This window comes from Ornithorhynchus anatinus, chromosome 3, assembly GCF_004115215.2.
Source record: "Ornithorhynchus anatinus isolate Pmale09 chromosome 3, mOrnAna1.pri.v4, whole genome shotgun sequence".
Lineage (NCBI taxonomy): Eukaryota > Metazoa > Chordata > Mammalia > Monotremata > Ornithorhynchidae > Ornithorhynchus > Ornithorhynchus anatinus.
Window position 1 is genome coordinate 119,184,406 of NC_041730.1, and position 26,853 is coordinate 119,211,258.

At 44.8% G+C, this 26,853-nt stretch overlaps 1 protein-coding gene across 1 annotated transcript in view; it reads right to left on the reverse strand.

The window, feature by feature from the left end:
• The window catches only part of SAMD8 (sterile alpha motif domain containing 8), a 49,524-nt gene extending 30,735 nt beyond the window's left edge, over nucleotides 1-18,789 (reverse strand). The window contains exon 1 of the mRNA XM_029060234.2: nucleotides 18,680-18,789. The gene's annotated coding sequence lies outside the window, so the exon portion shown is untranslated. The remainder of the gene's footprint in view (nucleotides 1-18,679) is intronic.
• Nucleotides 18,790-26,853: the final 8,064 nt, after the last annotated feature.

A 26,853-nucleotide genomic window follows, 5' to 3' on the forward strand; every position in this document is an offset into this window, starting at 1 on the left:
CATGTCCTTTCCACTAGACCTCACTACCTCTCTCAAAACAGGAAAATATAAAAATAGTCAAATAACTGACAATTTAACAACCGGAATTGAATTGGCTGTGACGGTTCCTGTCCTAGATATTATCAGAGTCTAAAGATTTCTGGATTATAATTCATTTGCCATGTCCTAAAGAGTTAAAAAAAACAAACCAGATCAGTCAGTGGTAATTATGAGTTACTTTGAGAGCAGAGCATTTTACTATGTACTTGAGAGAGTACAATATAAAAATGTTGGTAGACATATTCCCTGCCCACAAGAAGTTGACTGTCTTTTTTTTAATTTTTAATGTCTGCCTCTCATATTAAAATGAATTACAGACGGGGAAATGGCAGGATTTTTAGGATATGTACATAAATGCTGTGGGGCTGTGGTCAATCTGATCTGTTTGTTTCTCTATTCTTCCACCTGTAAAACTGGACTAGTATCTGTCCTTTATTTATCTCAGAGAGGATACCGTCCCTGTCCCACACGGGTCTCAGAATCTGTCACCTCCATTTTACAGTGAGGAAATTTAGATCCAGAGAGGTTAAGTGATTTGCCCATGGTCAGGCAGCAGGCCAGGGGCAGAGCTGTAACCACAACCTGTTACTTCTGACAACCAGGCTCATCTCTTTCCACTAGACCAAGTGGCTTCCTAGAGAGAAAGCGAAATTGCTCTCTCCAATCTAAGGGACTCTGGGAGGCTTTTTTAAACTATAATTCTAAAACAGGCAAATAATTGTTGACTCTGCTTTGTCTTAAGGTTTTATGTCATAAATGAGGCAAAGAGGAATATTTGTAAGCTCAAAGTCTCCAAATTGCCTGAATTTGATTGGATGAATTTGATGAATGTGGCATTTCATTGGCTCATTTCTTTCATGCTCTTCTGAAATCCATAATTTGATCAGTGAAGGAAAAAGAAATCTCTTTTTAATTACTATCATACACTCAATCTGTTTCAGATTTCAGTAGTTACCATTATTCCAGTTGTAGAAACACAGAGCTCTGCACACAGTAAACGCTCAATAAATACGATTGAATGAACAGCTTCCAATTCCCACATCAATATCGTTCATTAAAAATGTTAAGCTATTCTGTTTTAGAATAGGATGCTTTTTCCTACTTAATTCACACCTGGCTATTAACATTATATGACACACTTCTGCTTTTAAATTAACCACAAGAGGTTATGATTTGCTATCTTAAAATGGGATTAATTTTCCTTAAATCAACAGTAATTTATGGCACATTATGTACGTGGCACTGTACCAAGAGGTCAAAATGCAGATTAAAAATAAATTGCTTTCTCAAAACATATTGTTGTTGAGATATCAAAGGTCAGTACTAACAGAACACGACTAATGGAACAATCCATGCCTACAGGAACTGACTACCAACCGGCACTTCTCCTTGTTTCCAAACCCTGGACAATAAGGGATACAGAGGAGAAAGCAGTTGACTGTTTTGGTTTAGATGAACAAAAAAACTTTCTCCTTTTATTCCACTTCAATATGAAATTTCACCAAATATGACAATGACTCAACAAAGTCAACCTTACTACCTCTTTTAACTGTGCTATTTTTTTCTATAAGATAATGCTATGTCTTCTGGAATCCAAGGCAAAAGGAAATTCAACTAGTAACTTATCATGAAGAAGTCAATTTAATTCTGTATCAATTAATGGTAATTATTGAGTGCTTATTCATTCAATCATATTTACTGAGTGCTTACTGTGTGCAGAGCACTGTACTAAGCGCTTGGAATGTACAATTCGGCAACAGATAGAGATAATCCCTGCCCAACAATGGGCTCACGGTTTAAAACGGGGAGACAGCAAAACGAAACAAGTAGACAGGCAATAATAATGGTATTTTTTATGGGTTTACAATGGGCCAAGCACTGTTCTAAACACTGGAATAGATACAAGGTGAGCAGGTTGCCCCACGTGGGGCTCACAGTCTTCATCCCCATTTTACAGATGAAGTAACTGAGGCACCGAGAAGTTAAGTGACTTGCCCACAGTCACGCGGCTTTCAAGTGGCGGAGCCGGGATTAGGACCCATGACCTCTGACTCCCAAGGCCCTGCTCTTTCCACTGAGCCACGTCGCTTACTTACTAAGCACTTGGGAGAGTACAACAGAACAGAGTAAGTAGACATATTCCCTGCCCATAATGAGCTTACAGTCTAGAGGGGGAGACAGACATTAATATAAATGCAGCGAAGACACTTTATATTATATTTATGAGCTTTTTATTTTAATAAAAATGTTTTTAACACTGCCACACCTATGTTTGCAAAGAGTGTCTCTCGACAGGCAATGTTTAGAGGCTTTCAACTCACCCTCATATATTTTTTCATAGCATATGACATTTCATAATGCATGCAAATTCAGTGTTCTTTACATTAACTTAAAAATAATAATAAAGGTGGTATTTGTTAAGCACTTATTATGTGCAAAGCACTGTTCTAAGCGCTGGGGGATACAAGGTGATCAGGTTGTCCCACGTGGGGCTCACAGTTTTCATCCCCATTTTACAGAGGAGGGAACTGAGGCACCGAGAAGTTAAGTGACTTGCCCAAAGTCACACAGTTGGCAAGCGGCGGAGCCAGGATTAGAACCCACGACCTCTGACTCCCAAGCCTGGGCTCTTTCCACTGAGCCACGCTAACAGGAAGAGCGCTCCTTATGAGAAGGGAATGCGGCTACCAACTCTATTATATTGTACTCTCCCAACTGCTTAGTACGAAGCTCTTCACACAGTAAGCACTCAATAAATATGACTGACTGATATGACTGACTGACAGGGCTTACAACTGGACTGCAAAGAGCCCGCGTCAACAACCTATCTTTCACCTTTCCTGCCTCAGCCACTTTCCAGACTTGTTGGAGCTCTGCCTTGTTTCATCCCCACCCATTTCTGACATCACCTACACGCTATCTCAACTGGTGATTACACAATTAGTGATAGTGATTAAGAGGGAGCAGTGTCATAAAGTGATTCAGGATTGACTCAATATTCCAACAGTTCTACTGGCTACTGTGTGACTTGGAAAGGTTATCTTTCCAAAGATTTTGGTATTCTTTCCACAGGATCAAGTGGGATCAAAGATCCCACACTTTGGCTCAATTCCAGTAAGGCAAATACATTATGCTTCAATTAACATGTTCTCCTATTTTTCAAGTTATAGCATACTGCTTTGCTATATCTGCCATCTCTGTACATCTTTATACCTCAGGGCTTTGACAATAGCTTTTGTTTAAATACACAAGTGGAGCATTTTACTTTTAAATTTTTTCTCACTAGTATTCTGTAGATAACCCCATTTTGAGAAAATCTGTGGTGTTGCAATTGGGAAATCATGTCAACTGAAATCTGAGTAGATCCCAAAAACAATCACTCTGAATCAGGTGCCTTCAAAATATCAGAAAAGTAGAAAACTGAAAGAAAAGGAAATGTTCTACTTGAATATTCAAAAAATTTACTGTCAAAGCCTCTAACCTTTTTCCTACACAATGGGTTATAGAGACAGTGAGAGAGTCAAAGAAAAATAGAATGAAGCAAAAATAGAATGATGCCAAGACAATACGGGAGAGAAGATCAAGGAGAAAGAGAAATGATAATAAAAAGGTTACAACAACAAATGGGGCTGTCCATTTTTTGGAAATATGTGTCTAAAGCAAGAGGCCCTTCCTTGAAGGGAAAGAAATGTTTCTCCAGGCCAAATATATACATATATTTATACATATATACACATACGCACACATACACACTTTCAGAACAGGAACAGGAATCTTCTGACAGATTATATGCATAATTACATTTAAAAGCTAAGAGTCCTTATGAATAAGAAATCCAAACCAATCATTTTGCAATTGAATACATTACATAAAGTAATATAAATTGCAATAAAAGCTTTAAATTCTACATTGCTTGGTTTTGCTGTTCAAGCCCTCCTTTTCATTGAGTAGTGTGGTAAAATTCCTCCAAAACAGTTTTACAAAACCTCTAGCTGAATGCAATCTTAGGTCAAATTTATTTTTATTATAAGCACTACACTTTCACAAAGCCTGCCTTGCAACAGTCTCCTCTCACACATTAAAGAATATGCTTCAATATCCACAAAAGATAAACTTAATTATTTCAAGCTAAATGTATGGGAAAGAAGAAAGGGAATTATTTGAGAGGCACGAACGTTTATTTTATACATTGTAAAACATGGAGAGGCCTCTGCCACTATAATAGAATCTTAATGAAAACAACCACACAGTTTTCTGAGTACATATTCCATGAACTTCTATGTAGCCTTGGATCAAGAATTGAAATCAACAGGACCTCAAAAAAATCCACTGTGAAATGGCAGACAAATCTAATATAAACAGTAATCATTCTTAAGGAATATGCTAATAGCCTAGGTAAACAATAATAATAATAATAATGTTGGTATTTGTTAAGTGCTTACTACGTGTAGAGCACTGTTCTGAGCGCTGGGGTAGATACAGGGTAATCAGGTTGTCCTACGTAAGGCTCACAGTCTTAATCCCCATTTTACAGATGAGGTACCTGAGGCACAGAAAAGCTAAGTGACTTGCCCACAGTCACACAGCTGCCAAGTGGCAGAGCCGGGATTCAAACCCTTGACCTCTGACTCCCAAGCCCGTGCTCTTTCCACTGAGCTATGCTGCTACTGATAAATAGAAAAAGGAAAAAATACTAGTCTTTTAAAAAATGGGAATTCAAGAAATATTATGGAATCTTAAACCAGGTAGTTTATTTTAATGCCTGGAGAGACTAGGGCTCAATTACTGTTCTACCCAAATCATGCCCCAAAAGCCTACTTCCCATCTTTGAAAATGGGCAGGGGTGGCACTAGAGTTGTGTGCCCATGCAGTTAGTTGCTCAGGCTCCCAGCCCTGCTTCAGGGTTTGAACAGAAGTCCTTCCCCAGACAAGGGGGAACAAGGTGATTTAAGGAGCAGAACTACTCAGCACTGGCTTTTTTTCCCTTCGGTATTTTTAAGTGACTGTCAAGTTTCATCCACCCTTCAAAACTAATTTACAGATTAAGTGGCTGGGGTAGAAATATCACGAATTCATAAGGTAGAAATGATTGCAGAGAGGTCTTCTAGGTCTTGCTTCCTGCAAGGAATACCCTGAGACAGCCCACCCTGTCAGTTGTCTACTCCACTCTTGAAAATATCACAGGAAAATTCCACAATTTTCTTTCATAAGTGAGGCAGATGAGGCATGCCCTAACTTCATTAGGTCTTTCATATAATATGATTATTAAAGCATTAAAAGAAATATTTTTAAAGTGGATAAGGATTGCCTGGAAAAATACACAGTACCATATAAAATGGTGTAATACCTAAATTGGGCAGGAATGAGATATAAGTGGAATTTCACTTTACTGTTTCCATTTACAGTACTATTACCAAAAATAATATTAAACTGCCAATTCCTGATATCTGGGGAGCACCTTGTTTTACTTAAGGCACACTAAACAAAACCTGTAGGTTGAAATACATAAACAATTAGAGAACGTCCTAGGAAATATTTCTTGGGGATGGTGGAGTTGGGGGGAGGGCAGTGACTATCAAAGTCCTTTAAGGGGGACAGACCCAAATGCACAGGTAATGCAGAAGCGAGGGTGAATAAAATGGTAAATTGAAGTCAGGAAAGGCCTCTTGGAGGACCTTGATTTTAGTAGGGGTTTGAAGATGGGAAGAGTGGTGGTATGTTGGATATGACAGGGAAGGGAGTTTCAGGCTGAGGAAGAATGTAGGCAAATAGTTGAGGTACAGAGAGCAGACAGGCATTAGAGGAGTAAAGTGACTGTGCTTGGCTGTAGTAGAAAATAAGTGAGGTATGGTAAGAGGGGGAGAGCTGATTGATATCTTAAGGCTACTGGTAAGGAGTTTCTGATGGGGGAGCGGATGGGCAACCATTTAAGGTTTTTGAGGAGTAGGGAGAATGGTTGAATTTTTATTTTTTTTTTTAGAAAAATGACCCAGACAGCAGAGTGATATACAGACTGAAGTGGGGAGAGACAGGAGGCAGGGAGGTCAGTGAGGAGCTTATTATAATACCTGAGGCGGGACATAAGTGCTGGGATCAGTGTGGTAGCAATTTGACAATGAGGAAGAGGTGGATTTTACAGATGTGGTGAAGGTATTAAGTGACAGACTGAATATTCAGGTGGAATGAGAGAGATGAGTTGAGAAAAATGCCAAGGTTACAGGCGTGTGAGACAAGGAGAATGGTGATGCTGTCTACAGTGTTTGCATTCAGAAGATGAACAGTTTTGTTTTAGACGTGTTAAATTTGAGGTGTCTGTGGGACATCCAAGTAGCTATAAAGCAGCAGCATGGCTCAGTGGAAAGAGCCCGGGCTTGGGAGTCAGAGGTCATGGGTTCGAATCCCAGCTCTGCCACTTGTCAGCTGGGTGACTATGGGCAAGTCACTTCACTTCTTGGTGCCTCAGTTTCCTCATCTGTCAAATGGGGATGAAGACTGTGAGCCTCACGTGGGACAACCTGATTACCCTGTATCTACTCCAGCGCTTAGAACAGTGTTCTGCACATAGTAAGCGCTTAACAGACACCAACATTATTATATATAACGACAACTGTGGTATTTGTTAAGTGCTTACTATGTACCAAGTACTGTGCTAAGCACTGGAGTTTATACAATATGATCAGGTCCCAAAATGAGCTCATAGTTGAAACAGGAGGGAGAACAGGTACTCTACGACGCCCCAACTCATGCCCTTTCCACTAGGAATTACTACTTCTCCTGAGATGCCCTGATTGATACTCATGAAATGTTTCTAAAAAGGTGATGGAAACCATTTTTTGTTGTTACTCTTTGGGAAACTCTTCTCTTTTAAGCCTTAATACAGTAGCAGTTTGATTGCATTACTATGCTGTTTGCATAGAAACAAGTTAATGAAGAAGTGGTTAATGCCAGTTAGCCGAGTGACAAGAGTGAGGACATCTAAATTCTTGATTCAGTTTCATCATGATTGATGTCAAATTTCTACAGCTGAGCATTTTCACATGGGCACTGAGAAAGTATATTTTTAAAATACATATCGTATGAAAGCCCCATCTAGACTGTAGTAAGCTCACTGTGGACAAGGAATGTGTCTATTTATTGTTATATCGTACTCTCCCAAGCGGTTAAATACAGTGCTCTGCACACAGTAGGCACTCAATAAAAATGACTGAATGAAGAGTTCCCTGGGAAAGGTACTACAAAAATCTGAGGTATTATCATGCAATTATAACAATAATAATTACAGCCTTAAGTGCTTAAGTACTAGGTTCATGAAATGGGTTACAGTCTCTGTCCCACAAAGGCTTTTTTTGAGGATTTTGAATTGTAACTGAATAATCAATCGGTATCAAAAATATCCGAGCACCTGTATTTGGATAATAATAATGGTGAACAGGGAACGTGTCTACCAACTCTGCTGCACTGTACTCTTCCAAGTGCTTACTACAGTGCTCTGCACACAGTAAGTGTTCAATAAATGCCACTGATTACGTGGTAAGTGCAGGAGTAAATACAAGATAATCAGGTCAGATGTACTGTCTGCCCCACATGGGGTTCACAATCTAACAGGGAGAGAGAATGGGTATCTTAACCGTGATCTTTCAGATTTAGGAACTGAGTATTTACTGAATGACTGTTGTTATAATAATAATAATTTTATCTGTTAAGGGCTTACTATGTGCCAAGCACTGGGGTGGATACAATACAATCAGATTTTACTAGATACAGTCTATGTCCTTCATGGGGCTCACACTCTAAGTGGGGGCTCATAAGAAATAGAATAAGAGGCATGGATTGAACTGATAAAAACAAAAGCACTATACTAGGCACTTAATGGTGTAGTGGATAGAGCACAGACCTGGGAGTCAGAAGGTCATTCTAATTCTAATCCTAACTCTGCCATTTTCTTGCTGTGTGACCTTGGGCAAGTCACTTCACTTCTCTGTGTCTCAGTTACCTCATCTGTAAAATGGGGATTAAAACTGTGAGCCCCATGTGGGAGAGGAACTGTGTCCAACCTGATTACCTTGTATCTAATCCAGTGCTTAGAACAGCGCTTGCCACACGGTAAGCGCTTAATACCATTAATAATATTATCAAAAAAGAAAAAGATATTCTCTCTGTTCCTAAGTTACGCATAACAATTATTTGCAAAGTAAGCGTGGCTCAGTGGAAAGAGCAAGGGCTTGGGAGTCAGAGGTCATGGGTTCGAATCCCAGCTCTGCTACTTGTCAGCTGGGTGACTGTGGGCAGGGCACTTAACTTCTCTGTGTCTCAGTTACCTCATCTGTAAAATGGTGATTAAGACTGTGAGCCTCATGAAGGATAACCTGATTATCCTGTATCTACCCCAGCGCTTAGAACGGTGCTCTGCAAATAGTAAGCACTTAACAAATACCAACATTATTATTATTATTAATCGGGAAGGTCAAGTGCAAATATATACTCAAAAATGTCATTTTTAACTTAAAATTTTACTAGTTTAATAGTTTCCTAAGGGTCTTTCTATCCAAACTAAAACTTTATTACCTTTCAAAGAACAAACTGATCTACTAGTGTTCTAAACTATGCTAACACCAATAATAACACAGTCACAATTCAGGCCGATGCAGAAAACCCACAGCAGGCAAGAACAACATGACCTTCAAAATGAGGTTCTCCTAGGAAAGGGCAAACTAACATTAACTGGATTAACGACATTTTGAAGATAAGAGAGTGACAGCTCAACAACAACAAAGGAGGGAAAAAAAGCATGAATTCGTGTTGGCTGCTGACTTTTCTGGTCTTGCTACTTCAACGCAGGATTTCAGGTATTTACTGCAAATTTGGTAATATGTTGGAAAATTCTTTAAAATGCTACTAAGTATCAAGCCAGAGAAAAAAAAACATGGGCAGTCAATCTTTTCTTGATTACTGTAATTACATTACCACACAAGAGACCAAAATGACTTTGAATATATCATTAGACCATTTTTTCGAAGAGACACAAGGATGCTCCTAAAGACTGCAGTAATTCCTCTGGATCTGTTCCACGCTACAGCAGCAAAGAGCAGTTCAGTCCTCCTTATATGCATCTTCATCTGATCCACTTAACATCCTTGGAGTTTAATTTGGATGGGTTATTTTTCACTCCCTCAAATAGCATGTAGCACCTCTACTAGTTGCATGTCATTTCGACATGCAGATAACGGGCTGATCCAATGATCTGAATTTGTTTTCCAAACCCACTGTTAAATACCTACTAGATGATCACAGTTTAATGTTAAGTGCACAGAGGCATATACAAGTGTGCCCCCACAAATCAATCAATGGTATTTATTAAGCACTTATTGTATGCAGAGCACTACTGACTGACTGTCTGACCAGAAACTCAACAGTGCCCTGCACTATGCACTGAACAAAATGGGTGCACACTACATAGTGGTTGATCACATCGACTCCTAAGTATCTATTACATCAGAAAGTAAAAAGGACTCACATCCAACTCCAAAATATTTGAACCTGGGTTGTGTAATAACTCCGCTAGATGGGATCAATCATAAAAAGGCACACTAAATTGAACCGTTACTAAATTAAGAAACAAAATAAGCAGGATAATATTTTTCTCTAAGGAAACCATATGGCTGCACTATATTTACTCAGGTGTCGGAGTCTAAATTTTCAAGTCTCCTGGGTAAAAAGCATGTTTAATAAGCAAGCAGTAAAGAAAAATCCCTCCAGTTTATATATTCACAAGTCAGTGGACAAAGGAGAGGTTCGTTTGAAAGCAGAAACACTTAAGCTGCAATCTGAGGCATTATCAGTGGCACGCTCAAGGAATTATCAATTGTTTACGGTCAGAGTCTGGGCACAGGAGCATACCTCCCCTCTCGGGAATTTCCCACTCCTATTTGTTTTCACATTTGTTACTCTTAATATACAAGAACTTTAAAGGATGTCCTAATGGATAAACATTTTAGGTGTGAAGGATCATACTGATTTTTAAGCTATTAAAAAGTATTTTTTCAACTATGTCTTGTCTTATGCCGTCGAGTCGTCTCCAACCCACAGCGATTCCATGGACACCTCTCTCCCAGAACGCCCCACCTCCATCTGCAATCATTCTGATAGTGTATCCATTGAGTTTTCCTGGTAAAAATTTGCAAGTGGTTTACCAGTGCCTCCTTCCGCTCAGTAAACTTCAGTCCCTGTCCTCGACTCTCTCCCGTGCCACTACTGCCCATCACAGGTGAGTTTTGTCTGGTGGCAGATTGCCTTCCACTTGCTAGCCATTGCCCAAGTTAGGAATGGAATGGGAGTTTTCCTGGTAAAAATATGGAAGTGATTTATCAATGCCTCCTTCCGCTCAGTAAACTTCAGTCCCCGTCCTCGACTCTCTCCCGTGCAGCTACTGTTCAGCACAGGTGAGTTTTGCCTGGTAGCAGATTGCCTTCCACTTGCTAGCCACTGCCCAAGTTAGGAATGGAATGGATATGCTACTGCTTGACTCTCCCTCCCATAGTTGAGACTGATACAGTACTAGAAACTTTCCCGGCACGACCCTGAGAGGGGTTTTAAACTATACTTGGATTCTATTTCAACCAGGAAACGTACAGGTAAGGGAAGAAAAGGACACGAGATAATCAAAACTAAAAAAAAGCCATTGCCCAGAATTCTGACTCTCGTAAATTTTCCTCCTAATCTAAAAGATAACAATAAGCCTCACAGGCATTCCAATCATTAGAGTAATTGACAGGTCAAGGGTTTTATAAATATTTGTCCACTCTTCAAAAATCTCCAATGGCTGCCCATCCACCTACACAAACAAATATCCCTTACCACCAACTTTAAGGCACTCAACTTTCTCCTACCTTATACTTCACTGATCTCCCACAATAATCCAACCTAAACACACCACTCCTTTAATGCCAACCTACTCTCCCTAACTCAATCTCATTTTCTCACCACCAAGCCCTTACCCACATCCTCCCTTGAGCCTAGAATTCCATCCCTTTCATATCCAAAAGTCCACCTTCAAAACGCTCTTATTTTCACAAGTACCTCAATCTCATCTATCTCGCTGCTGACCTCTCACCCATGTCCTGCTTCTGATCTGGTACACCCTCCCTCTTCATATCTGACATGCCTGATATTACTATCCCCACCTTCAAAGCCTTACTGAAGGCACATCTCCTCCAAGAGGCCTTCCTTAAGCCCTCATTTCCCCTTCTCCCATTCCCTTCTTTGTGGCCTGACTTGCTTCCATTATTCACATACACACACACACACACCCAGGGTTTAAGTACATATCCATCATTTATTTATTTACATTACCGTTTGTCTCCCCATCTAGACTGTAAGTTCCTTGTGGACAGGGAATATGTCTGTGATACTGTTGCACTGTACTCTCCCAAGTGCTTAGTTCAGTGCTCTGCACACGTTAAGCACTCAAAAAATACAACTGATCTTCTCCAGGAGGACTCTGACTAAAGCCTCATTTCCCCTATCTGCCCTCCTCTCTGCTTATGTACTCACTCACTCTGCTCACTCTTACTTTACCTTGTCACTCTCCTACTATAACCCAGCCGGCACACTTCAACTCCTTTAATGCTAACCTTCTCACTGTAGCTAGATCTCATCTATCTCGCTGCTGCTCTCACCCATGTCCCACTTTAAGCCTGGAACGCCCTTCCTCCTCAAATATGACAAACAATTGCTGTTTCCACCTTCAAAGCCTTATTGAAGGCACATCTCCTCTAACAGTCCACCCCTAAGCCCTCCTTTCCTCTTCTCTCTCTCCCTTCTGCATCACCCTGACTTGCTCCCTTCATTTATGCCCCCACCCCCCAATCCCATAGCATACCTGTAATTTATTTATAAACGAACTTAATTCATTCAATCTTATTTATTGAACACTTACTGTATACAGTGCTTGAGAGAGTACAACAGACACATTCTCTACCCTTAATGAGCTCACAGTCTGAAGGGAGAAACATTAATATAAATACATTACAGTTATATATATCTACACATATGTGTTTGGGGATGGGAGGGAGGATGAATGAAGGGAGCAAGTCAGGGTGATGCAGAAGGGAGTGGGATAAGAGAAGATGAGAAGAGGGCTTAGTCAGGGAAGGCTTCTTGGAGGAGATATGCCTTCAATAAGGCTTTGAAGTGGATGAGAGCAATTATATGCTTGATATGAGGGAGGGAGGGCATTCCAGGCCAGAGGTAGGATGTGGGTGAGAGCTCAGTGGTGAGACAGACGAGATCGAAGTACAGTGAAAAGGTTAGCATTAGCAGGGTGATGTGAAGTAGAAGAGTAGCAAAGTGAGGTAGGAGGGGGCAAGGTGATTGAGTGTTTTAAAGCTAATGATAAGAGTTTTTGCTGGATGCAGAGGTGGACTGGCAACCACTGGAGTTTCTTGAGGAGTGGGGAAATGTAGCCTGAACGTTTTTGTAGAAAAATGATCTGGGCAGAAGAGTGAAGTATGGACTGGAGTGGGGAGAGACAGGAGACAGGAAGGTCAACAAGGAGACTGACAGAGTAATCAAGGTGGAGCAGGATAAGTGACTGGATTAAGATCTGCAAAGTGTAATGCCACCACCTTTGACATATGTTCAAAGGCCAGGAACACATTTCTTTCCTTGCTAGCATGTAATCCTAAGGTGGGGTAGACCGGGGAAAGAATAATAATAATAATGTTGCTATTTGTTAAGCACTTACTATGTGCCGAGCACTGTTCTAAGCACTGGGGTTGCCCCACATGAGGCTCACAGTCTTCATCCCCATTTTACAGATGAGGTAACTGAGGCCCAGAGAAGTTAAGTGACTTGCCTAAAGTCACCCAGCTGACAAGTGGCGGAGCGGGGATTAGAACCCACGACCTGTGACTCTTAAGCCCGGGCTCTTTCCACTGAGCCACGCTGCTTCTCTAAGAAGGTAGGGAACGCATTGGGCTGCAGCATCTGGCTGTGGCTCAGTCACTTCTAGTTCTCCCAGAGCTTCAGTGTTCTATCCCACATCAGTCATCCTCTACTCTGCTCTCCAGTATCTTATGCCCCAACCCCCAGGTCCCCTGTCAGAAGTCATGGGTTCTAATCCCGGTTCCGCCGCTTGACAGCTGTGTGACTTTGGGCAAGTCACTTAACTTCTCTGTGCCTCCGTTCCCTCATCTGTAAAATGGGGATGAAAACTGTGAGCCCCACGTGGGACAGCCTGATCACCTTGTATCCCTCCAGTGCTTAGAACAGTGCTTTGCACATAGTAAGCAATTAACAAATATCACCATTATCATTATTATCTCAGGCACCCAAAGGAGGCAGGGGAAAACAGAAAGCAGTGAGAGTTCCAGCAGGAGCAGTGTGGCAGGCAAATCTGGAGGGACTGTCAAGTGTTATTTCCTGACACCCATGCCAGAAATTTGTTTTCTGTGTCGAGAGGCCTAGTTTCCACCCTGTTATGTGTGCCTGACCGACCTTGTCCTATTTTCTGCAGGTTTAAATGCTCCTCTTGGGGTCAGTAGAGCAATGGGTCTTTTAACAAAACACCTAGAGTAACAAGCAGGGGCACGCTGAACCCCAAGACTCCCCTCAATGAGTATTGTGCCTGGCACATACTAAGCGCTTAACAAATGCCATGATTATTATTATTACTATACCTTTGAGAAACACTTGGGAGAGCAGCATGGCCTAGTGGATAGAACATGGGTTTGGGAGTCAGAAAGAGTTGAGTTCTAATTCTGGCTCCGCTACTTGTCTGCTGTGGGATTTTGGGCAAATCATTTAACTTCGCAGTGCTCAATTACCTAGTCTTTAAAATGGGGATGAGACTGTGAGCATTGTAGGGGACAGAGACCGTGTCCAACCTGAATATATTTATCCCAGCAGCTGAGAATAGTGCCTGGCACATAGTAATCACTTAACAAATACCACAAATGTTATTATTAAATTCATTTTTAATTTAAAAAACAAATATTTTGAAGAGAAATACAGGATTTTATTCAACCAAAAAGTATCTTTAAAATTTAATGCTGAACTTCTATTTGTAAATAAACCAGATTGGATGAGAAAATTACAGATGTGTTTTTAATGAAATTAAACTTTATAAATCAGTTAACAATTTGAATAACTAAGCTGGAGTGATCACTGCCTTTGGCCAAATCCATTAAAAGAATGAGATTTGAAGGAAAGGCATTTTAGTCCTCTTCAAAAGAGCAACCCAGTGCATGGAAAAAATGGTCTCATAAACTATTTTAAAAACAAGCTCCACAAGAAAGCTTTGTTCAGTATTTATCCAAATCTGGACTACTGGCTAGCCAGTCAGTTTCATATATAGTGATTTTAGCATTCACTAACAAGCCAGGATGTGGCTAAAAGCAGTATTGACTAGTGGAAAGAGCACGAGCCTGGGTTCTAATTCCGACTCTGCCACTAGTCTGTTGGGTGATCTTGAGCCACTTAACTTTTCTGTGCCTTAGTTTCCTCATCTGTAAAATGGGGATTAAATCCTTCTCCCTCTGTCTGTGAGCCCCATGTGGGGCGGGGACTGTGTCCAACAGATTACCTGATATCTACCTTGGAGTTTAGAATGGTACTCGATGCACAGTGAGCGCTTATTATTATTAAAAATACCTGGAGAAGATAAGGACAACCAAGGTCTCCATCCAAAAGCAAGGCTTTCTCACTTTTCAGATGAACCTCCCATGCCTAGAAAAATACTTTGAACGGGGAGCAAAGACCTCAGGCTCCAAGATCTATACTCTGCCGCCTCTTTGTTGAGACGAATAACAAGGAATTCCACTTTCCCAGAACATCGTCCATTCAAGATTTTCTTTCACATTATATTCATAATTCGATCTCCTGGAAAACAGTGGAAAGTTTCACTGTCAGCTGCGGTGAATTCTGAAATACACTGTGGTCTTCCAAGACTGTCATAATGTAAGTGCTTAAACATAATTCTGAAATGTGACTACTCACGTCTCTACAACTGGGCAGTAGCAACTGCAATTAACGGCTTTAGATAAGTAAACCTGCATGCCCCACACTGGCATCATTTTCCCTGCATCTTAAAATCTTGGTAGAAAATGCTTTTAACGGCCAAACTTTATATCCATTCCAAATAATGACTGTAAAATCTGACAGAGGGTAATAAAGTTAGAAAAATATCAGAGTGACTGAAATTGTTTGTAAAAGGGCTACCTACTTAATAGATCACTCAGCCTCAAAATCAGTGTGAACACCAAATTGGTATTTCTTTGACAAAATGCTTCAAAAGGGTCCTTTCTTCAGTCTGTTTTTTAAATAACAATTTTTCCTCACTAAGTATCAAAAAGAAATCACAACCAAACTGTCCTTTAGTTCACATTGGTGGACATTTCCTCACACTTCATAAAATAACTTAATATTTCTTAAGCACTCACCTAGAGCATGATTCCTATCATTTCCACGAAATGGTTTGATTTAAAAAAAAATAAAGCTGTCACATCACTTGCCTTGAATTTAAAATCAAGCAGTAATTTATTTCAGATTATTAAACTGCGAGCCCACCCCACAGTTGGATACAGTGCTTGGCACATAGTAAGCGCTTAACAAATACCATTATTATTATTAAATGTTGAATACCTTGATCATTTAGTACAGCTCATTATTAATACAAAGCCTAGCTTGACTAATCTTACTGGACAGTAGCACTGATAGAAAAAGAGGATTTGAAAACAAACTGGAAAAAGTCTCTCCAAAATAGAAAATTTGGAATTGCTCAAGGAATAAGGCTCATAAAACCATTCTCTTCCTTGTACCAAAGTGGCAACATGGCTCCTCACATGACCATAATTTTTCCAGCACAAGCATTTTGGGGACAATGCCTCTTCCTATTAAAACAACCCAGAGTGTTCAACTGCCTCTTTCTTGTTCCCTCAGCTGAATACACGGAGCTTCTTTCTCAATTGTTTTTCTGGATTAATCACTCTACAGAATGTAGAGTGCCTGGTTGTGATCTGCAGTACTGGACTTGAATAATGGCAATGGCACTTTCATCAACCTCAAAACATTATGAACCAACAGACAGGCTTTCCTCCTTCAGATCCCATAAAAACTGTGAGAAAGGGCCAGAAGTAGGCTGCTGGATTGTTATGCCTTGCGCTCCACTGATCAAATTCACAGGATGAGGTAGTAAACCTTTCTGTCAACTCTGAAGTCTCCACGCTGAGGTCATCCAATCCCTTTACCAACCTATCTTCCACAGACTTTGAATAAATTTATGGAGGGAATCAACGACAAAGTCAAGGGAGCAGGGAAGAGTAAAATAGCCATCTTCCTCTCCGGGGATGGCTACTTCCTCCGGTGTCTGTTCAATCTCTTTTTGTGTCACCTCCACCGACCGCACGGGCAAGTTCATCAGCTCCCTAAACCCTTAAGTGTGGTCCCACGCACCAGTCGGGTAGCTGAACTCCATCTGGGCCTCTTCAGCATTCACCCCCGAAAAATCCCAAGCCTCTGAGTACAATCCAATAAAAGCTTTGATAAACACAACCACTCATTTCTACGATTTGCTCGCCCTGACCAGGGAATCTCATAGCCAACAGTCTACCCTGTCGATCCCCTCTAGGTTGTAACCTCGTCGTGGGCAGGGACGGTGTCTGCTGATTCTGTTGTACTGGATTCTACTAAGGGTTTAGTACAGTGCTCTGCACACCGCAAGCGCTCAATAAATCCCACTGATAATGATGATGATGATGAACACCCCTGCCCATACCCTCACCATGGTCTTTATTCCCTACTAAGCCCACTTTCCCTCAGCTCCCAAACCTTCCCGTCCTGGACCTTTCCCCTAGCCGGGAATGTCACCCCTACCCCACTCCTCCCTGAGCAGGGTTGGTCCACGGCCTCCCCTCCCGGCTCTCAGCTGTTCCGAGGGCCCGGGGACCACGGGGTTGGGGGGTGGCCGTCTGTCCAGAGGGTCAGGGAGAGCGGGGGGCAAGGCCAGGATGTGGGAAGGCGGAGGAGGATTAAGAATTTAAGCCACGGGAGCAGAGATTCCTCATCTCTGCCTAACCAGGAAAACCAAGGCTCCCCTCTGCCGTCCTTGGCCTCACAAGCCCGCTCCCTTCAGCCCACCTTCATCTCACAACCCTGCTCCCCTTAGCCCACTTTCGCCTCACAACCCCCTTCTAGACTGGGAGCCCTTGGTTGGGCAGGGGTTGTCTCTGTTGCTGAATTGTACATTCCAAGCGCTTAGTGCTCTGCACATAGTAAGTGCTCACTAAATACTATTGAATGAATAAATGATTGAACCCTGCTCCCCTCAGCCCACCTTCGCCTCACAACCCCCTTCTAGACTGTGAGCCCTTTGTTGGGCGTGGGTTGTCTCTATCTGTTGCCGCACTGTATATTCCAAGCGCTTAGTACAGTGCTGTGCACATATAAGTGCTCACTAAGTACTATTGTATGAATAAATACGATTGAACCCCCCTCCCCTCAGCCCACCTTCGCCGCACAACTCCCTTCTAGACTGTGAGACCTTTGATGGGCAGGGGTTGTCTCTATCTGTTGCTGAACTGTTCATTCCAAGCGCTTAGTACAGGGCTCTGCACATAGTAAGTGCTCAATAAATCCTACTTAATGAATAAATACGATTGAACCTCGCTCCTGTCAGCCTCTTGGGCCCGCTCCCCTCAGCCCACCTTCGCCTCACAACCCCCTTCTAGACTATGAGCCCGCTGATGGGCAGGAGCTTGTCTCTATCTGTTACTGAATCATATATTCCAAGGGCTTAGTACAGTGCTCTGCACCTAGTATGTGCTCAATAAATACTATTGAATGAATATGATTGAACCCCGCTCGTGCCAGCCTCTCCGGCCTGCTCCCCTCAGCCCACCTTCGCCTCACCACCCTGTTCCCCTCAGCCTACCTTCGCCTCACACGCCCTTCTAGACTGTGAGCCCTTTGCTGGGCAGAAGTTGTCTCTGCTGCCGAACTGTCCATTCCAAGCGCTCAGTCCAGTGCTCTGCACATAGTAAGCGCTCAGTAAATACGATTGAACCCGCTCCCCTCAGCCCACCTTCGCCTCACACCCCCTTCTAGACTGTGAGCCCTTTGATGGGCAGAGGTTGTCTCTGCTGCCGAACTGTCCATTCCAAGCGCTCAGTCCAGTGCTCTGCACATAGTAAGCGCTCAATAAATACGATTGAACCCAGTTCCCCTCAGCCCACCTTAGCTTCACCATCCCTCTCCCCTCAGCCTCTTGGGCCTGCTCCCCTCAGCCCACCTTCACCTCACACCCCACTTCTAGACTGTGAGCCCTTTGATGGGCAGAGGTTGTCTCTGCTGCCGAACTGTCCATTCCAAGCGCTCAGTCCAGTGCTCTGCACATAGTAAGCGCTCAATAAATACAATTGAACCCACTCCCCTCAGCCCAGCTTCGCCTCACACCCCCCTTCTAGCCTGTGAGCCCTTTGATGGGCAGGGGTTGTCTCTGCTGCCGAACTGTCCATTCCAAGCGCTCAGTCCAGTGCTCTGCACATAGTAAGCGCTCAATAAATACGACTGAACCCCGCTCCCCTCCGCCCACCTTCGCCTCACCACCCCTCTCCCGTCAGCCTCTTGGGCCCGCTCCCCGTCTCACCTCCCTCCCGGCTGCGCCGCTCCAAATCACTGTCGGTCTTCACTGCCCCTCCGGGCTGAGGAGGAGGAGGAGGAGGAGGAGAAAAAGGAGGGGAAGGAGGAGGAGGAGGAGGAGGCGGCCCCAGGCGGGGGCGGGGCGGGCGAGCGGCGGGGGCGGCTACTCGCGGTCATGGCTCGGGGCCTGCTTGGAGCGCGGTCGCTGTGGCGGAGCCATCCGAACCGGAACTGCTTCGGGGGGGGGGGGGGGGGGGGGGAGGGGAACCAAATTAAGACCGGAAGAGGCGCTAGAGCTGGGGAGGCCGGCGGCGCCGCCCTACTGCGCATGCGTTCTGGGTGGTTGTCGGGGGAGCGGGCCCAAGAGGCTGACGGGAGCGGGGTGGTGAGGCTAAGGTGGGCTGAGGGGGGCGGGCCGAAGAGGATGATGGGATAGGGCTTCGATTCGACCGTAAGCCCGGCCAAGGGCAGGGACTGTCTCTATCTGTTGCCGATTTGGCCATTCCAAGCGCTCAGTACGAGTGCTCTGCCCATAGTCGGCGCTCAATAAATACTACGGAATGAATGAATAGGGGTTGTGAGGCTAAGGGGGGGCTGAGGGCCGAAGGGGCTGACGGGAGCGGGGTGGTGAGGCTAAGGGGGGCTGAGGGCCCAAGAGGATGATGGGATAGGGGTGGTGGGGCTAAGGTGGGCTGAGCGCCGAAGAGGATGATGGGATAGGGGTGGTGAGGCTAAGGTGGGCTGAGGGCCGAAGAGGCTGACGGGAGCGGGGTGGTGAGGCTAAGGTGGGCTGAGCGCCGAAGAGGATGATGGGATAGGGGTGGTGAGGCAAAGGAGGGCTGAGGGCCGAAGAGGATGATGGGATAGGGGTGGTGAGGCAAAGGTGGGCTGAGCGCCGAAGAGGATGACGGGATAGGGGTGGTGAGGCAAAGGTGGGCTGAGGGCCGAAGAGGATGATGGGATAGGGGTGGTGAGGCTAAGGTGGGCTGAGCGCTGAAGAGGATGATGGGATGGGGTGGTGAGGCTAAGGTGGGCTGAGCGCTGAAGAGGATGATGGGATAGGGGTGGTGAGGCTAAGGTGGGCTGAGCGCTGAAGAGGATGATGGGATAGGGGTGGTGAGGCTAAGGTGGGCTGAGGGCCGAAGAGGCTGACGGGAGCGGGGTGGTGAGGCTAAGGTGGGCTGAGGGCCAAAGAGGATGATGGGATAGGGGTTGTGAGGCTAAGGTGGGCTGAGGGCCAAAGAGGATGATGGGATGGGGTTGTGAGGCTAAGGTGGGCCGAGGGCCGAAGAGGATGAAGGGATAGGGGTTGTGAGGCAAAGGTGGGCTGAGGGCCGAAGAGGATGATGGGATAGGGGTGGTGAGGCAAAGGTGGGCTGAGCGCCGAAGAGGATGATGGGAGCAGGGTTGTGAGGCCAAGGTGGTCTGAGGGGAGCGGGCCGAAGAGGCTGATGGGAGCGGGCATCGATATTACTAATAATGGTGATATTTGTTAAGCCCTTACTCTGTGCCAAGCACTGTTCCAAGCACTGGGAGGGATACAAGGTGATCAGGTGGTCCCATGCGGGGGTCACAGTCTTCATCCCCATTTTCCAGAGGAGGTCACTGAGGCCCAGAGAAACGAAGTGACTTGTCCAAAGTCACACAGCTGGCAAGCGGTGGAGCCAGGATTAGAACCCACTAGAGAAGCAGTGTGGCTCAGTGGAAAGAGCCCGGGCTTGGGAGTCAGAGGTCAGGGGTTTGAATCCCGGCTCTGCCGCTTGTCAGCTGTGTGACTGTGGGCAAGTCACTTCACTTCTCTGGGCCTCAGTGACCTCATCTGTGAAATGGGGATTAAGACTGTGAGCCTCATATGGGACAACCTGATTACCCTGTGTCTACCCCAGCGCTTAGAACAGTGCTCTGCACATAGTAAGCACTTAACAAATATCAACATTATTATGATCTCAGACTCCCAAGCCCAGGCTTTTCCCCCTGAGCCACACTGGTTATTGAGCGCTTACTGTGTGTCGAACACTGTACTAAGGGCAGACTGGCGGGCTGCAGGAGGCCTGGTCGAGGGAAAGAGAAAAATAATAATAATGACGGCATTTGTTAAGTGCTTACTATGTGCCAAGCACTGTTCTAAGCGCTGGGGAAGATACAAGGTGACCAGGTTGTCCCGTGTGGGGCTCACAGTCTTCATCCCTGTTTGACAGAAGAGAGAACTAGGTACCAAGAAGCAAAGTGACTTGCGCAAAGTCACACAGCCGGCAAGTGGCAGAGCTGGAATTTGCACCCATGACCTCACTCCCCAGCCCATGCCCTTTCCATTGAGCCGTGCTGAATCTAGGGGTGGGGACAGGTTGGGAAATAAGGGGAGACCCAAACTGTAGACCAGGCCCCCAAGAATGGCCGTGGATGGAGGAGGATCTAAAAGACACTGATGGGTTAGGACATCTATGGTAATAATAATAATGTTGGTATTTGTTTAGCGCTTACTACGTGCAGAGCACTGTACTAAGCGCTGGGGTAGATACGGGGTAATCGGGTTGTCCCACGTGAGGCTCACAATTAATCCCCATTTTACAGATGAGGTAACTGAGGCCCAGAGAAGTTAAGTGTCTTGCCCACAGTCACACAGCTGACAAGTGGTAGAGCCGGGATTTGAACCCATGAGCTCTGGCTCCTAAGCCCGGTCTCTTGCCACTAAGCCATGCTGCTTCCCCACAGGTAGTGATGCCTGCCTACTTGTTTTGTTCTCTGTCACCCCCTTCTAGACTGTGAGCCCGCTGTTGGGTAGGGATTTTCTCTGTTGCCTAATTGTACTTTCATTCAATAGTATTTATTGAGCGCTTACTATGTGCAGAGCACTGTACTAAGCACTTGGAATGTACAATTCGGCAACAGATAGAGACAATCCCTGCCCAATGCCGGACTCTGCACACAGTAAGCGCTCAATAAATACGATGGAATGAATGAATGGATACCTCATCTTACTGATTTCCTACTAATAATGTTGGTATTTGTTAAGCGCTTACTATGTGCCAAGCACTGTTCTAAGCGCTGGGGTAGATACATGGTAATCAGGTTGTCCCACGTAGGGCTCACAGTCTTCATCCCCATTTTACAGACGAGGTAACGGAGGCACAGAGAAGTTAAGTGATTTACCCAAGGTCACACAGCTGACAAGCAGCGGAGCCGGGATTATAACCCGTGACCTCTGACTCCCAAGCCTGGGCTCTTTCCACTAAGCCACGCTGCAGCCCAGCCCTACACTGGGTTCCTCTAGCACCAGCATAGAATGAAGTGAAATGAATGAATAAAAGGAGTTTCAGAGGGCCGGAATCAGTTTGGTTTTCTTTATGATGTTTTGTTAAGTGCTTTATGCCAGATGCTGGTCTAAGCGCTGGGGTGGGTGTAAAATAAACTGGGTGAACACAGTCCAAGCCTCACATGGGGCTCGCGGTCAGTTCTTTAGGTACTACTGTAGTTTCCAGAGACTTACAGTGTTAACGTCAACGCGGTCCTTGACCGATATCTTAGTAATTGAACCTTCCCACCACCCCTTCGTCCCCGATACCATTTTCCGGTCAGCCATCTCTGTCCTGGTAATACTTAGCGTGGCTTGGGCTAATGGACAGAATACCGGTCTGTGAATCAGAGAGGACCTGGGTTCTAATCCCAGGTATGCTATTTGATGTTGGGCAAGTCACTTGAGTTCTCTGTGTCTCCATTCTCCGTTACCTCATCTGTGAAATGGGGCTTAAGACCACAAGTTTCATGTGGGACATGGACTGTGTCCAACCTGATTAGCGTATGTCTACCCGAATGCTTGGTACGGTGCCTGCTCGTACATAGTAAGGTCTTAACAAATACCATTAAAAAAAAAAAAATCAGTCTGTCACCGTAAAAAGAACTAGCCAGCCCTCTGCTGACAGAACCTCCTGCAAACCAGAAAGGCATGGTCCTGGGTCTTACAGCAAGATAACATCAGAACTGGGGACTTCTGCCTCCCTGCCCTATAAAGCCCTTATGGTAATGGCTGAGGAAGTTAGAAATAGGGGATTGGCAACTTTGGCAATGACCTCAAGCACCACTCTGAGGGGAGAGGTACAGATACAGTTAGGAAAACAAGGTCTAGTGCAAAGAGCTTGGCTTTGGGATTAAGATCTGGGTTCTAATCCTACCTCTGCCACTTGCCTGCTGCCTGACCTTGGGCGAGTCACTTCTCTGTGCCTCAGTTTATTCAAATGGGGATTAAGTACCTGTTCTCCCGTTTAGCTTGTGAGCCCCGTTTGGGACAGCGACTGTATTCAACCTGGTTTTTTTTTATATCTACCCCAATGTTTAATACAGTGCTTGGCACATAGTAAGTGCTTAACAAATACCATGATTATTATTACAGCATAACTGTCTAGGTCGTTGGCCTTGAGAAGGAAAGCAATCACTGATAATACTGTCTTCTGGCAACTGTAGCAGGGGTGGACACAGCATCTGGAGAAAGTAATTGCGCCACTTGTGCCAAAATGTTCAGGACTGGCAATCCAAGATGAGAACTAGGTTCACACTGCTGATCTGGTGAAGTTTGCCCAACCAATCTTTCCATACTTAGTTCCCCTCTTCCTCTGAAAATGGGGGAGAATAGTCATGTTTCTGTGCCTCCCCGAGAGGGAAGGTGATGAGGATGGAGAAGGTAGAGTCAAACAAGTGAAGAGAGTGAGGAAGAGAATCAAGGCATAATGCCAGAACAAGGAAATGTTATTTAGGTCAATCAATCAATCAGTTTTATTTATAGAACACATTGTGTTCAGAGCACTGTACTAAGTCCCTGCCCTCAAGGAACTTACGGTTTACAGGAGGAATCAGCCACGCAAATTGATTAGGGATAGGGGAAATAAAGTATAAGACTACCTAAGTATTGTGGGTTGGGATAAGTATCAAACTGTTTAAGGGTTACCTAGCCAGGTTCGCAGTCAACATAGAGGGCAGGGTGGATAGGGGTTAAGAAACAATCTTAACATTGAAAGTTGTTAAAACCTGGAAAGGGTATCCTAGGGATTCATTCAATAGTATTTATTGAGCGCTTACTATGTGCAGAGCACTGTGCTAAGTGCTTGGAATGTACAATTTGGCAACAGATAGAGACAATCCCAGCCCATTGACGGGCTCACAGTCTACTGGGGGAGACAGCAGAGCAAAACAGAACAAAACAAAAACAAGACAACATTATCAAGATAAATCGAATCAAGGGGATGTACACCTCATTCCACCATAGCATCAGGATGGAGCCCATATCTTTGGTCTGGATTTGGAGCCGTCTTTGGCAAAGAGTGGGAGGATGAATTCTGAAGATCCCTGCCAGACCAGAATGCTTGAGATTCTGTCAACATCAAGAGTTATTGTTATGGTCTCTGCAGTTTGGCAGTGAATGTTCTCACTCTGCCTTGCCGTCAGTGCTCAAGGATTTAAATCAATAAATCCTCTGTGTACAACTCCTCCCTCAGCCCTACCACACCCCCTCCACTCCCTTGACCACTGAGTCTTGTGCATTTAAACAGAGACTTAATAGAGCAGCCTTCTCACGATCTGGATCCACTCTACCCCTCCAGTAACACGGAGGTCTTCTCTTAAAAGAACAACTCCTAGTCCTGGCAACAGGGATCCAGGGTTTGTTCCTATCAGATTCTAAGACTCACGGCTGTCCTAGAGAAGAGAACGTGGCAGGGGCAGAGGAAGAGATCTGGAGCACTTCAGCTGAAAGGAAGACAGGTTTTAATAGGAAGGTGAATTGCTAGGTTTATGTACCTTCATCTACCTTTCCTAGAGGGCACATGGTCTGGACCAGAGTGGGCTGAGAGGCCAATTTGTTCTGAAAAGGCAAGCCCCATCCTACAAAGACCGCACCCCCAGTGGACTCTGAAACTAACAGCTGCTTGATAAACCTCCAGACCTCCAGGGCAGGGCACACAGGTCCAAGCAAACTAGACCAGCAGGCTTGTGGCTTGTGTGGAATTTAACCACTTAACCAGGTTAGGGTTGGGGGTGCTTTAAGCTGTGGGAGAGTTAAGGGACCCCCATGAACCTGGGGAGAGAAGTGGAAAGGGAAAAGGGGAAATGCTCTATAATCAGTGGGAGAAAGGGATGAACCTGAAGCCAAATATTTTCTGTTTTATTGGCCTTCAGGAAAGAGAAGAGTATTTCAGAAATGAGTGTCAACTTCCCACATGTTCTTAAGCCCCTCATTTTGAGTATTATTTTTCACTGGCAATACATGCAAAAAGGACATCAGGTAGAGGACACATTTTCCTGTCTGGGGAGAATGGCTCTCATTTTGTAGAGGAGGAAACGGAGTCCCACACAGAGAGAAAGGGATAATTCACCTGAGGTTGCCCAAGGAGCCAGGGGTCGATCTGAAATTCTGACTCTATGACTCAGGAGCAGTTAGAGAGTCTCCCTCGAGGCAGAGCTCTGGAACAAATGACAAGAGGAGGTTATGGAATTTTCCTCTCCGGAGAGCTGTCAGAGTCTTGAAAAATTCACTACCAGCCAAGTATGGTGAAGGCAAGGGGACAGAGTCAGTACCCACCCTAGGCCTCTTAGAGTTGTAACTCAGGGAGAGGACATGAGCAGAACTGCACACTGAATACATTTTAAAGTACATAACACCCTCAGCATTGCAGATTCCATCTCGAAGATGGTGGAAGTGAAGACTCAACCAATCTAAAGGGTCTAGGTGATGTGGGATTTTAGATAGCTTTAAAGCACCTCTAGACTGTAAGCTCACTGTGGGTAGGGATTGTGTCTGTTGTTGCAGGGGAGTACACTGTACTAAGCGCACAGTTCTTTGCGCACAGTAAGCGCTCAATAAATATGACAATGAATGAATGAACCTATTTGGTATTCCATCAATTTTCTCAGGATCCAGTACCAACACCGGGGATTTGCCCCCCACTCAAAAGCCAGAGCTAGGTTAGCGAAGGAGGGGTGATTACTCTTGCTGACACTAGCAAGAACAGCATTAACCTGCTCTGTGGCTGCCGACTGTTGCCAAGTTAAACCATTTCTTCTTTTTTCTCACCCCACTTTCCCCCATCCCTCCTCACAGGGCCCTAAACTCTGCCTCTGTGGATCCCTGGGCCTTATCTCCTATGCAATGGGCCCCTGAAACATCTCCCATGCCCCTCTCTTATACTACCTCCCCTGACCATTCCAACCCCCCAGAGCCTGAAACCCCAATCATCCCCCACCCCCCGGCCATTTCTTTTATTTAAACTTGTCTGACTGTTACCACCCCCGGTTTCTTCCCTTTCAACCCACACTGTCTGGGGCTTCCAAAGCCCCAGGGACAGGACTGGGGTGGGGAAACCTGAGAAGGTACCATGTAGCAGGGAAGTGATGAGAAGGGGCCATCGTGGGACAAGTTGAAAGGAAAGAAAAGTTGAGCGGGGTAGACGTGAGCCTTTAGGGCCATCCGTGGTTCCCTGGGTCAGGGGACAGGAGCATTGGAACTGAGGGACAAAAGTTAAAGGAAGTCAGAGAGGAAAGAAAAAAACCTTTTTTAAAGGCTTATCGGGGCAGCAGGTGACAACCATAAGGTCGCTTACATCAGACTTGTGGGTCCTCTGCCCTGTAAGTGTGTTGTGAGTAGAGGACCTGTCTACCAACTCTAATATATTATGCTCTCCCAAGCACTTAGTACAGTGCTCTGCACATAGTAAGCGCCCAATAAATATGATTGATTGATTGGTGCTGCAAATGAAAGATGCCCCACTGACATAGAACCATTCAGAGACATTCAGAGACAGAGAAGCAACACAGTGTAGTGGATAGAGCACAGGCCTGGGTGTCAGAAGGTCATGGGTGCTAATCCCAGCTCCACCACATGTCTGCTATGTGACCTCGGGCAAGTCACTTTACTTCTCTGTGCCTCAGTTACCTCACCTGTAAAATGGGGATCGAGACCGTGAGCCCCACGTGGGAGAGGGACTGTGTCCAACCTGATTAGCTTGTATCCACCCCAGCTCTTAGTACAGTGCCTGGCACATAGTAAGCACTTAACAAATGCCATTATCATTATTATTACCATGCCGGCTCGGCTCTAGTGCAGAGGTCACGGAGCCTCTTCTGGACTGCCCCTAAATGATGGAGAGGGTTGATCCTCTCCTCTCGCTAGTGGTCCCTGAGAATGACACCCTCCAG